At 46.4% G+C, this 13,488-nt stretch overlaps 1 long non-coding RNA gene across 1 annotated transcript in view; it reads left to right on the forward strand.

The window, feature by feature from the left end:
- Positions 1-13,488, forward strand: part of LOC138065985 (uncharacterized) — a 151,172-nt gene that overhangs the window by 13,163 nt on the left and 124,521 nt on the right. Inside the window, exon 3 of the long non-coding RNA XR_011139086.1 lies at positions 8,423-8,525. This is a non-coding gene — a long non-coding RNA (uncharacterized lncRNA). The remainder of the gene's footprint in view (positions 1-8,422; positions 8,526-13,488) is intronic.

Raw genomic sequence — 13,488 nt, forward strand, 5'->3', positions numbered from 1 at the left:
TTGTCTTAACTAATTTTTCTAATTTTGATAACCATCTCAATGAGAATGCAGGATCAAGACTGTTGCTATTTCATCCCCGTTAGGCAGCTTTGGAGAAAGTCGAGAGAAAACGGCAAGGCCGCACTCTTTGATGTTCCCTCTTCAAGTATGCAGCCCTGGAAAGAACAGTTTAGAGTTCTATTTATAAAATGCATTTTAAATCTGGATTTGCACATTTTGGAAGGTGTGGGGTGAACGCCTGGCCTCATTCAAATCAGTGGGAATTTTGCCATGATTTGCATGGGGCCAGGATTTCATCCTTGTTTATGTAGTTTTGCAGCCAGGGTGAAGAACTATTAGGATGCCGGGGCCAGAAAATGAAATCTTGCATCTGAACATATATATTTTTACTATTGCAAACACTTGGGGTAAAAAAGCTGGGAAAGTCCCAAGTAAATTGAATGGGTGTAGAAGTTATATATTTTGCTGGCTGTGTTTTAGATGCTTTCTTGTGTATACCACCTCCTGTCTTGCTGTCTGAACTGAGAATGATGTGGTACAGACCAGCTTGATCTGCAGAAAGCTGCAATTCTGACATGGAGCCATGTGCCATAGCCTTCACCAGCAGGGGAACGCTGGGTAGCTTTTTAAGATCATATAATCGCCAGCTGTAAGACAACCAGAAGTCTGAACATACTTAGTAAGCAATGTTCCTGACTAATGTAGGCAGCAGTTGGTTTAATAGCAATCTGCCTTTGGTAGCCAAGGTGCTATGGGATAAGCTTGAATCAGGTTTGGGCATGCATGAGATGAAAAAACTGCTCTATTAGAAGGGCTGTGTTTTCTAAGTTGTGCCAGTGCACAGGTCAGTGCAACACATTGAACTGGGAACCACATGTGAGAAGGATTTCTAGGTCAGATCTCTGTAACTGTGAACTGGCACTGGTAGGGTTTTCAGGTGGTCTTGCTATATCTAGTTGCACTCATCAGCTTCTAAATTCCCCAGTCTCTCTCTGCTGAGCAAAGAGCATGTGCAGCTGTTCATTTCATTTGACAAATCCTGTACCTCATATTCCAGAATACGAGTCAACATACTTAAAATTTCTGTTTTGTGTAGAACAGTGAAACCAAAAAGTTCCACTGTAGCTTTTACTGTAGAAGTTGCACTGATTTAAGAATGGTTACATCTGTGCAGCTTCTCCCTGAAAAGAACCGGGATGCAATGTGCCAGACAAACCAATTTCAGTGTCCACACAGCTCTGCAGCACTTTAAAGCAGGGGTATGATTTTAAACTGATTTAGTTTCATATTGTATTGACTAAGCATAACACCTTGGGTTGGGAAAGTTTCACTGGAATTATCAAGGGCTGTACTGGATCATTAGAATGGGCACCTCTTAAGGTAGAGATTTGAGCTAAAAATAAGTCACTCAGTCCAAGTGTCCACATAAGGTTGTGCTATGCTACATAGCTTATCTGGTAACAGTGACTTCAGAGGTACTACATTGAAGTATGCAAGAAGAAAATATTGTCCTGGGCTCTGTTCTCAGAATCTCATGAGGCCTCAGAAGCATATAAAGCAGGCATTTACATTTGTTTCGTACAGAATTTGCCTCAGAAGAGTGAGAATCCGGTCAAGTACAGACTAATCCCAATCCTGATCATGATGGCTGAAGAGTTGCTGGACTGGATCGTACAGGACTTATTCCAAAAAAAAGAAAGAAAGAAAAAAGACAAACCCAACAACCCAACAGTCCTGCTGACATAGGTTAGATTTTTGCCTGAGGGAGACCTGCAAAGTTTGACACTTTGTGAATCAAAAGTGAAATTGTTGAGGTGAGTTTCCCATTTTCTTAAAATAAACATGCCAACGCTCCCATCAAAAACAACACTCCAAACAGAACCAGTCCTGCCTTAGTCAGGACCCACCAGAGAGGATTTTGTCAAATCTTGCCAAGATGCTGGTGCCTGTAATAAGCTGGATGTAAACAGGGCAAAGGGGCAGGCCTGCCCCTGCCCCTACCAGTGCAAAAGGGATGGGTGAGATATCCCTGCTGTTGTTCAGCTGTTGGTTAACAGAAGAAGCTGTTTTCTATTTGGACTTGCACTGGTTGAGCAGCCCTGTCTGCAGCTGTATCGTGTTACACACTGTTATGCAACCCCATCCTCTCTTGCAAACAATGACAGGAGCAACCTAAATCATGAAACATAAGGACTATAATTAAAGAGGGGAAAGTGCTTATTTTGCATTCAGATACCCACAGCCAATTCAGATTAGCTGAACTAGCAAATCGCTTGGCACGGGCTTAATGAGGATAACATTTGCACTGGACTAAATGGTGGTTGTTTTACCCCACCGTCGGCCAAGACAGAGTAGTGTAACTTGACTAATGCTCGGATTCAGGTCTTGGGCAGTTCTCTCTCCTTTTGACAGGCAGTAGGATTTACAGCATGAACAGGACCCTTGCAGTCAAAGACTCTGCCTCAGGTTTCAAGACCATTAGCACCCAGGGGAGCTCAAATCTAGGATGATGCTTCAGGTCCATTTCTCATCAGTGGAGATTTGCGGAGCTACAAATCTAATGGTAACTGCTAACACTGACAGGACCAGCTCTCTGCTCAAGGTTTCCATGCTGGGCTTACCCTGTTCACACTGGTCGGCAGGTTTATGCATCCATGCAGCTTGCTGCTACAGTTGGCTGTGAAAATTCCACGAGGAATTCTGAATTCAGTGGGTGACTCTGCAAAGCCTCTTAATGTTTTGCACATGAAAAGTGTTCCTCCCCTCCCCATCCTTAAAAAAAAATCCCAAACCACATGATTTTAAAGATTTGATATTTCGTTCAGATTTTTCTTGCTGGAGGTCTTCCTTGGGGAACCCCGATTAGTAGCTTACTCAGGCATCATGTTTAATGTTAAACAAAGAGAGATTTTCTTCCAACTGATTGCTAGATACTGAGTTAAATAAGAATTAATTAAGGATAAAGGCCCTGCTTCCCTTTAACTTGCAACTCTTACCCTGGTGTGCATCTCCACGAGACTCAGTTGAGTTTTCTGGTTTGTACCACAGTCATCAGGACTCCAAAAATTCTAAGTAGGTTGAAAAAAATGTGAAAGTTTTTACGTTACTGTCTTGGGGCTATGAAACCATATACCTACTGGATCTTCAGTAGACCCTAGGGATGTCTGGTGGGGGAAGGAAAATAGCCTAAGTTTAAAATGTAATATAGGGGGAAGATGAATCAGCACAATTTTGATGTTGGCTGTTCCACCCTTCTGTTCTAACCGTGCATTTTCCCTTTTCTCCTGCTGTAATCGTTCTGTACATGTAGTTACAAATATTTTACACATCACCAAATGCCAGATATGATGCAGGTTACACTGTCCCATTATCAGTGATGCCCACATCTTGCTCATTTATATTGGATATGAAGATAATTGCCCATGGCTTTGGGTAAGTAGGTCAACAGTTTTACTTTATGGAGAGTTCTACAAAATACTGGTGATAAAACACTGCAGCATCTGTACTACTGGTTGCATAGTGAACATGTTCTTGTCCTGTTGGTCTCCAAACCCCTTTATTATCCCTTCCCACAGCCATCCCATAAGAGCCAAAAGCTTATCTATCTGAAGAGTCAGGCAGCTCCACAAATAGGAAGACATTGCGTGATATTGAATAACAGCTTTGTTTCTCTATATGCATGTATTTTTCACAGTTAATCCCTCGTTCCTTTACTTTGCTCTCACAAAGGGAAAGTTCAGGCATTCCAGCCTTGAAAATGGGTTTTGGGTGCCCACTTAGCTAGATTTAAGGCAACCAGTGGATTATTTTGCATCATTAAGGCTGGGAGCTTTGTTTACCAAGAGGATACAATATCACATTTTGCTGACTGTGGTATCAGTCAGACACAAGACGGTGCTGTTATAGCAAGCTCCTTCTCCAGCCCAGAAGCACTTGCACACCCCCACTTCCCCTCAAGGCCCCACATCAGAGTTGTTCCTTAACCTGCCCTGAGTTTTAGGCCCCCCACTTTTGTGCATTTCCTAGGACAAGGATCAGGGTGCCCCTAGGCTAGCATAACCTAGCTCCTGCTTAGCTTTGCTACAGGCTTTGGGTGGGAACCATGAAGATTTTGTATGCTAACAAGCCCTTAATTGCACCTGCATGTAGACTCCTCCTCTTACCAGCTAAGCCCAGCTCACAGCCCTCAGTCCATTGCATGCCTGCCTGTTTGGCAAGTAACAAGCCTTCAGTGCCTACAGAGGGGAGCTCATTTATCTCTGGGACAGTTTCGAGGCTATAAGGCCCAACTGAGCCTGGGTTTGACTGTGGGGGCAGGGGAGGGTTTGCAAGGTGGGGTTAGCAGGGTTAACCCAGTGGTCCTCTGCTATTAGGGCTGTCCCAGGTTGCTCACCTGTCTTTGGTGAAGCAATGAGGCAGCAGCTGGTGCAACCCACTGATTTCATTACAGCCACATCTAGCTTGGGAGTAGCCAGGAAACAGGGTTTGAACTTAGCTTCACAGGCTGGTCCTTGCTTTTCCTTTAGGCAGGATGGAGGTGGGAGACAAGGTGGTTGGAAGTAGTGCTCCTAGTTCCTTCCCTCACTATGGGACAAGCTGAGCTGATGCTCTGTCTGCCTATGGGAGCAGGTGCCTCTTCTCTCTCTCCTTGGTACTTCTCTGACTCTGAAGGTGTTGTTGTCAGGCTAACTTAAAAAAAGTGCATTGTTCATTTTTGTTTTTCTAAACATGGACTTAAGTTCATACACAATCATTCTTTCTGTTGCTTTAAAAAAAAAAAGCTGCTTTGGGAATATTTAGACTTAGGCTGATGCTTTCCACATCTGAATTTGATTCTCTGTGATGCTGCGTAGGGAGCAGCAGCTACTTAGGGAGTACACGAGAAAGGCTTTCTAGCAGCCGCTGGTGTCACTCCTACAAAGATCCTGGGAAAAGCATTTCCATGGATCGCAGTGCCTTGTTGGATGGAGGAGCAGTTATGTATTTGATACTCCTCCCAAAGTCATGTATTTACAAGTTGTATGCTGATATCAAATGTTTGGTAACTTAAGAAGAAGGAATAGTATTTTATGCTGGTTTATTCTTCTTTTTCCTCCATGTCTCCCCTTTCCTTCCTCTAGGTTACAAGTCTCTTTTTTTTCTATTTTATCTCTGTACTGTCAAAAGACATTTGAAACAGGTTATTCTGTTTTTCAGTCTTCAGTGACTCCAGTCAAGTTCAAAGAGTTACTCTCTTTTGCTTGCTGAAGTCTGTCCTCTCTTTCTCTTGCCTTTTTTTTTTTTTTTTGAATCAAATTTATGGTTGCCTTTCCACAGAGTATGAAAGTTTCTCTTATTATTATTTTAAGTACAAAATATAACTGCCGTGGTGTCCCACTTCCTGGATGACATTGGCAACGTTATGTGTGGCTACTGACATTTCGAGAGAACCATCTTATAGAGGCTGTCTGTGTTTGGCTATATTTAGCAAGTCATGGATCAAATGGGAAGCATGGTCCACCCTGAAACCTATTTTAGGTAGGAACTTAGCACAGGCACCAAGAGGTTAAAAAGTTGTATGGGAGAGAAAAAAAAAAAGACAAGAAGCAAAATATTTTGCAAGAATTGTTGCTATGTTCTAAGCTTCAGCTCTTGAACACTGAGGCTCTGAATCACGTTCACTGGGGAAACAGCTGCAGCTGTTTAAGATGCTACTGCTCCTCAGCTGTTTGTTACCCTCTTTTTGCAGGCTAGGGTCTTAGCACAAACCTTCCTTAGCAGTTTAAGCTTAACGTAGCAGCCTCTGGCCTGAAGCAAATAGGGCATGGGCATATGTTCCTTTGTGTTAACTTTGTTGGGGAGCACGGCAGTCCCTGGAAGAGGGATGGGATGGGCACTGCTACTGTAAGCAAGCACAGCAAGTTTCTGTGATGGGTTTGTAAGGGCTGCATTTATGCATACTGTATGCCTGAGAGTACCAGCCATACTCTGGTGTCCTGAATAATGAAATATGTTCTACAGTTCAGTTGTAACTGGGTTAATTGCAATTGTTTTTGAAAATTGACTTGGCTAAATCACAGAGAAAGCCTGGTGTGGACACGCTGGTCTGTAATTAATTGATGAACACTAACCAGATAAAAAACCGGTTGTCAGCTCACATAAGTGCATTCATATGGGTTTGTGCAGGTTTAGCCAAACAGTTCAAACTCTGTTTTGATTCAGCCGCTTCTAGACCCAGTTTATTACCTTCTATAAAAGTGTACGTTAATAAAAAGAAGGTGCAACGTCCTCCCAAACAGAGGCGTACCACCGTGTGCCCATCTTCCCCCTGCCACGAGGGCGGTCCTGGGACGGAAGATGCAAAGCAGACTGCCTCCCTGGGACTGCTGCCAGCAGCTGACTCAAGGCAACGTATCTCAGGGACTGACTGTAAAGGATAAGAGCCGCACCCGGGCTGGTTAAATAGCACACCTGGTGCTGTCTGCTGCCGCAGCCATTGGGCAAGAAATTGGTGTTTGCTGGCATAACCCCCGATGGCGTGCCAGTGGCTCACCTGGCCCTCAGCTGCAAGCAGAGCTCATACAGCTTTGAGGTCTTGCATTGCCCCAGCGTGCGCGAGTGGGGAGAGCCGGGTGGCTGGCACAGTTTATCTCCTCTTCCACTGGAGAACAGGGATGGAGGAAGATGAAACTAGGCTGGAGGCAGCTGAGTCACAGGCTGGGTCCTGCTTTATTCTTGAGGCAACGTGCTACTTCGTACCTGAGCTAGTAATTCAGCCTTTCCGACTGAGTGCTAGAGCAGTTATTTGCAGCAGCCTGTTCATTTGTGTCATTTTTGCCTGAGAATCCAGAGGTATGTTAGCATGAGGAAAGGGACAGCTGGTTTCTACAAGGGATGCTGGACTGGGAGTCTGGAAATGTAGGAAATTCCCAGCTGTGCTGCTGGCCTCAGTTTCCCCTAGAAACCGGGTAGGGAAAACAGTTACCCAGTCATGAAGTTTGAGCTCAGTAATATTGAACGCTATTTAAGAGGAGTATTCATGAGACCGCCACTTGTCACGTGTGTTTGTTACCAGCACCAATATTTAATAAAAAGGAAGTGATCTGGGGATCTGACAGACTTTTCATCATGTAGCTTGCTTGCTTGCTCGTTCACTGAGCTAAAGTCAATTGGCAAAATAGTTCAGGGTTTTCTGCATTAGCTGTTAGTGCAGTGTGAAAATAAGCACTATAAAGACTTTTAAATAAATTAATATCGTGGTTACGGGGAAAAGAAGAGGGTGTGCCCTTCTTTGTTAGGATGCACTGAAGAGGCCTCTATTATTTTTATTAAATGTTAGTTAACATGGTGGTTCTGACCAGCCTGAAAGGCGTCCTGGCAATGGGGAAACTAATGAAGTAAGTGATTTTGGTGCTGAATGTTTGAGAGGTGCTTTCCTAAGCACTCAGTGCTCCTCTTTTTTACAAAAGGCAAGAGAGCACTCAGTACTCAGCCTCAAAACATCTATATCCTCCACAAAAACAGAGAAGCCCATGCTTAGCCATCTTGGTATTCCTAAACCTGGGGGGGGGGGGGGATAACATACAACAAACCCTGAAAGAAAGTACAAAGAAAGAATGCTTTCTTTGGTAAAAACAGAGCAAGTATTTCTCTTAAACCTCTCAAGCCGTAAGAATCAGCCTTGAAAAAGAGCAGAAACCCAACTTAGTACTGAAACTTTTTTCAAGCAGTCTTCACATCTAAACAAAAGAAGTTAAGACAGAATGAAACCTCTTCTTGAAAACATAATCTTGCCCTTGGTCAGGGTGACACAGACTGGAGTACAGTTTTCAGCTCATACTCATCCTCCTCCATTTTCATTTCTGTGAAAGTGAGCAGAGGTGGAAGGGACCATTTTAGTCCCTGCTTGCAAGACTCAGTGTTAAAGAGGAGAAAGCAATACTTTAAGGCTGCTTGGAAAGAGAGGGGAATTTAATTCCTCCCTTAATCAGTGAAATGGGCTCTTTCCTATTGATTTCAGTGAGTGCTGCAGCAGACACTAATAGACTGAAGTGAGATTGCAAATAGACTAAACCTCACTGAAACTAATTGTAGAGAGGAAATCTGCTGCCCACCATTTATGTTAGTAGTAAGAAACGGATAAGGTCCCTGATGCAACCTGAAAGGTAGAAATAATTGAGCCTCTGCCTCAAGCTTGCTCGTGACAGGCCAGAGGGATTCAGCTGGCTATTAACTTTTCAGATATGAAAGGACCAAGTAAAGTAGACAAAATGATGGTGCCCTTTTAGGGCAGAGGAAAGCTGTCCTAATGGCTAACTGCTGCTGAACGCACAGTCCAGCTCCCCCTTCCTCTCTTCCTCCTCCTGGACCCTGAAGGGAGCTGCTCAGGGAGCCAAAAATTAACCTAGCACCCCTCACACTCCCAACTTTGTTTTTTGAGCAGGATCAGCTCCGAGGACCTGCTTGCTGTGTGACAACAGGGATGGCAGTGCTGGCCTGCAAGAGAAAGGGCAGTCGTGAACTGGGGGGCTGTGAGAAGACAGCAGGTAAGAGCAATTTGTGAGTGATCCTCAGAAAGTTTGGTGACTCTTGTGCTGGCAGTTGAAGCTTGTACTCAACAGAATATGGATCTGCTGCAGTTAGTAGGCAGCTGTATTAATGCCTGGTATTACTGACTTTGCTAGTACACCAGCCTATAAATGGGGTGGCTTGGGAGCGGATATGCGCCATGCTCAGCTGTCCGCCTAGTAGGGCAGTAATCTCTGGCACAGCCGCAACTGGTTGCGCCCTCCAGTCCTACAGCAGGAATAGCCAGAGCCTCTGTCAAGATTTGAAGAGGCTTTTAAATCAAGTATGAATTTGGAAAGGGACATGAGAATGCAAATATATCGCTCTGTGTTGTTTGATCTTTGCTGTGTCCATGGGAAGGGGGGAGAAAAATGGAATTTATACATTCCTTGTAAGGGATGGAAGGAACACCTTATTCGGCTACCAAATTCGCTTCTAACGGAAACTTGCCGCTCCCTAAATTTTTGGCTAGCTGCTGAGGTCAGAAGGGATAACAGTAGCGCTAGAGTTATAGCATTTGTTCTGGTTACTGAGGAGGGAGCTCTATCTTGTTAACATAGGTTGAAATCATCTCATGCTGTGGACACAGATGATTTTTAAGTCATTAACACTTCAGTGATGAATATCTCCTCACACATTAAAGTCCTAGGAAAATGGCATTGATAAAAATCAAGAGGATTGCTAAACTGGAAACTTTCTATTGTCATGGCACTCGCACTATGTTGGTGTATTATGCCAGACGCATGCCAACAAGCAAGGGCCCAGCAGGACAAGTCATAAGGCTCATGTTCCAGTCTCTGTGGCCTCTTTTCGGAGGGCTCTTAACGTGGGCTATAGGCCAGATCTAGTCTTCTGGTGATGGTGGAGGTGGCACCTGGGGCAGTAGGGGCTGCCAGGCTGCTCAGGAAAGCTGGTAATCTGGCTTGTTGCCAGAAAATCAGTGCTGTGGGCAGCTCCTCTCCCAAACTGCAGGAGCTCTTGGGAAGTGGTTTGCTCTGGTACTGCCAGCCCAGCACCATCCTCCTGGTGTCCTAGGTGGGAAGCAGGGTGGGTGCAGGCTTTGCTTGCAGAGAGCAAAGGCAGCATTTCTGAGAGAGGTTGAGCCAACTGCACTTATGCAGGTCGGCTCTTCCATCCATGCGTGTTATGTTATGCTCAGGGAGGGTCTGGTATATAGCACTTGCATGTGGTGAGAAGAACTTGTGGCCTGTCTAGCCAGAAGGTTGGACACTGCTGTCCCAAGGACGTAGCTTGCAAAGCCTCATTTGCCTCATTTGCAGTTGTGGTAGAGAAGGGCCAAGTTTCAAGGAGGAAAACAGTGGCTATGAGAACTTTTAAATCTCTAAAAAAAGACACAGACACTGCAATCTTTGCTATGACTCATCTGGGCTGTTATTTGAAAAAGGCAGGCTGAGCAGTCATGGACCTTCTAGCTCGAGGGGAGCAGCACTCATTTGTGAACTTGCTGAAGCCCTGAAAGCAGAATTGGTGTAGGTGAGAGGTTCCCATGCTGAGCCTCTGACCACTGATTTCCCTCTGACCACTGCCAGTTGCAGCTCAGGGAGAGCTAGCAGATCATGGCTGGCTAGTTTCTTCCCACCTGTTGTTTCCACTGCTACTAGAGCTGTTTGAGAAGTTAAAGTCCAGCAAATACTTTCTCATTGTCATCTTTCTCCTGCAAACAAATAATGAAATAGTTGCAGGAATATCGTCAGTTCGTGGATGGAAGGGCTTTCTGCTATGGTGAGTGTGGCAAGGGTGGGCTCTTCGTGGAAAGCTTCTGTCTATATTATCCAAGCGTGATGAGCTGAGATGTTTTCAGTACGTTTCAGCAGCGTTTCTCCCCTCCTTGCAACTTTATTCCAAATCTACCGAGAGTCAAAGCACTGCTATGAACTGCAGTAACTCATTCAATTAGTTTCCTTCAGTGAACAAGCCATGTTCCTGTGGGGACAAGCTGGGCCATAAAAGTGCCGACAGATGAGTTCTGGTAAACCTTGCAGCATTGCTACCTCCTCCCTGGAGATTATGGACCCATCGAGTCATAGCGGGAAGGAACGTGTCCCCTCACCTCAGCTCTTGCTGCAAACTGCTGAGGAGAGTAGGTTTGTCCTGTTTCACTGCCCAGGACCCGGAGTGGCTGTGGCTCGGGCTTGGTTGCAGGGTGGGTAACCTCTGGCAGAGGAGTGCTGCTGTCCCCAGCCACCGCTGCTGTTTGCTCAGGGAATGTGAGTCAGGACGCCGAGTTGCGATAACACATCCCAAGTGATAAAGTGCTTTTATTGTTTGCCTGCTCAGTCGGAGCCAGCTAGGTGTTCTGCCTTACAGTGCATTAAGGGTGTAGGCTGTTAATGAAATTAAAAAGGGACTTTGAATGGGCTGGGTCCAGGTGTCGGAGGGTTAAAAACCAAACAGTTCAGGTAGTCGCCCGGCTGAGAAAGTTGTATAATACCACCTTATACTGAGTAAACATCTTGGGCAGGCAGCCCTTTTAAAATTTTGACGCACAAGAGAAACGGTCGTGCAACCATAAAGCCGTTGTCTGTTTAAGGGCTTTTTATTTTTTTCAGCCAAGCTTTTGCAATGGTGTATCGCCATCCTCAAGGCAGGAAAAATGATTACTTTTGAGGGGCGGGGTGGGGGGGGAAGCAATAGTGACATGTCTCAGTAGGTTAACAGTGCCACCTCCTGGATAGCCAGGAGAGCGGGGAGGCAGGGATGTCCCCAGCCTTGCCACAGGCCTTGCACTGATGTGTCCTGTGCTCATTAGGTACTCGCAGCCCAGCTCGAGTCTCCTGCAGCATCTCACCAACTGCTAAATGGTATTGGGGCTGTAAGGAGAAAAATAAGCTGTAACTTATACCTAGGCAGCGCAACAGCCAGAAGAAAGGTTTTGGTATACAGTGGCTGGCCGAGGCAGGATTTTTCCACTTCATGGAAAAACCACAGTTCTGCAATGTTTTTTATCTGAGTGGGATGAAAAGAGAAATCCTCTTTTATTGATTTGTATCCCCCCCCTACCCCCCAATGAAGTGAGGGGCTCTGAAAATAAAATGTTTTTACTCATAGCAGGGGTAAGAGGGGGTTTTGTTTGGTAAGGTCAGATCACTTGCTCAAATGCTGATATTTAAATTGCATAAAACGTCAATTAAACTTTACGAAGCTATTTTGCAACGAAAAGCCTGGAGCGCTGGCCCTGGAAGGTTTGATGTTGAAGGATTTCATGGATTTTATTTCCATTAATTTGTGGAGGGAACGCCTCCGTGTAGAGTCCGTCTCAGCAGAACATCGTTTGCCAGAAGACTGTAACGGCGAACTGGGCTCGTGGCTGAGGAAAGGCCTGGGGCTTTCTCCTCAGGAGTGGGCTGGGTTTGCCCGCGTGAAGGGGTACCCGGTGCCCGTTCCCTAGGCCCCCGGTTCTGGCGCTAACGCCCAGTAGCACCGGCAGCACGGCTGTAGCTGGCCAGCCCCATCGGGGTTGCACTGACCGTGGCTCCGAACGCCTCCCGAGCGGGGCCGGGGCCGGGATGGCCGCTGTCAGCGGGAGAGCGAGAGCTCGCCTTCGGGGCAGGGGGTACCGCTGCAGGAGGAAGGCAGTGGGCTGTCCTGCGGGTAGGCTGCAAAGTATGAGCTGAGCTTCAGAGGAGATTCTGGTTCCTTTTTCAAAGCCTGGCTGGACTGGCTTCACAGCCTTACTTTTACTGCCGCGTTTGCATTTCCGTGAACGTGAGCAAGATCCAGGGCTGCCCTGCACGTGGCTGGCAGTCCCGCGGCAGTTCACGCAGCTCGTGCCCTCCCACCTCGTTTCCCCCCGCCTGGCTATGGTGCTCGTGACCCCTGCAGAGCCAGTTCAAGGAGCTAAAGCGGCAGAAAACAGGAGACAAGCCCAGAAGCGAAGAGTTTCCCGTGGGTTTACGTTCGGGAAGGGACTTGCAGCAGGGTGACCCTGGCCTGAGCGTTGGGGTGAGGAGGGGATGGGAACACGCAGCCGAAGCAGAGGGTTCGAGCGTGGCCTTCGTGGCCTCAGCGCTTTGCTCGGGGTGCTGTGTTTGGGTGCTGTGTTCGCTCTAATGCAGCGAAGGCAGGCTGTCAGCACCGGGGTGGGCTGCCTGAAGCACGTTAGCTGCTTGAGTATACCTTCAAGAGCACTTGGAGATGCTTGTGACCTTAGGCACTATTTTCCCTTTCTAAGGAAAGACAGTTCATCTTTGCAGGGGTTCCAGAGGTTTTTTGTTTTTAGATGGCACAAAAAATATACTCAGTCAATATAGCTGACTAGTTTTCTAACCTTCCCTCTGCTGTACCACTTGGACAAATTCTTTGGATTTATGTCTGTGTCTCCTAGAGTCCCACAACCTCCTCACTTTCATCCCATCCAGTGGTGTTTTCTGTGGGTGTAGCTACTACTGAGGGAGCAGGAAAGAGCAGCCAGGAGTGGCAGGAACTTCTTGAAATGGCTTTGCCGAAAAGCCCCGTTGCATGGTAGCACCTCCTGAATGGCTCTTTAGCCTGTGGTGGGGCAGTGCAGAAACCTCAGCGACACGTGTGACGTAAGGAATGCTGCGTCCTGGTCCCTCAGCCCTTCAGCTGTGCTGAAGGATTTATGGTATGAACCAAGCCAGGGAACTGGCTGAACCCAGAATAAGTGAATAAAGCCACAGCATAACTCCAGTGTGTTGACACAACTAGGAATTGCTTCAGCCAGTTTTGCTGCTGAAGCTCCTGTATCATCAAGATGCAGTTTAATAGTTTCAGACTTCCTTCAAAGCAGCCGGTGAGTGAGTCTTCCTCCTACCAGTGTGTACCCCTTTGGTGCTACGTGCCCCCAGCCCCTATTTGGAAGCTCCTCCATTTAATCCGTCTTTTAGCCACCACCATTTTTAGGCAACTGCTTTGCATGATCTGCCACCTCCTTTGAGACTGAGCAGATCTTCCAGCCTT

The sequence above is a fragment of the Struthio camelus genome, chromosome 2 (genome assembly GCF_040807025.1).
Source record: "Struthio camelus isolate bStrCam1 chromosome 2, bStrCam1.hap1, whole genome shotgun sequence".
Taxonomy (NCBI): domain Eukaryota; kingdom Metazoa; phylum Chordata; class Aves; order Struthioniformes; family Struthionidae; genus Struthio; species Struthio camelus.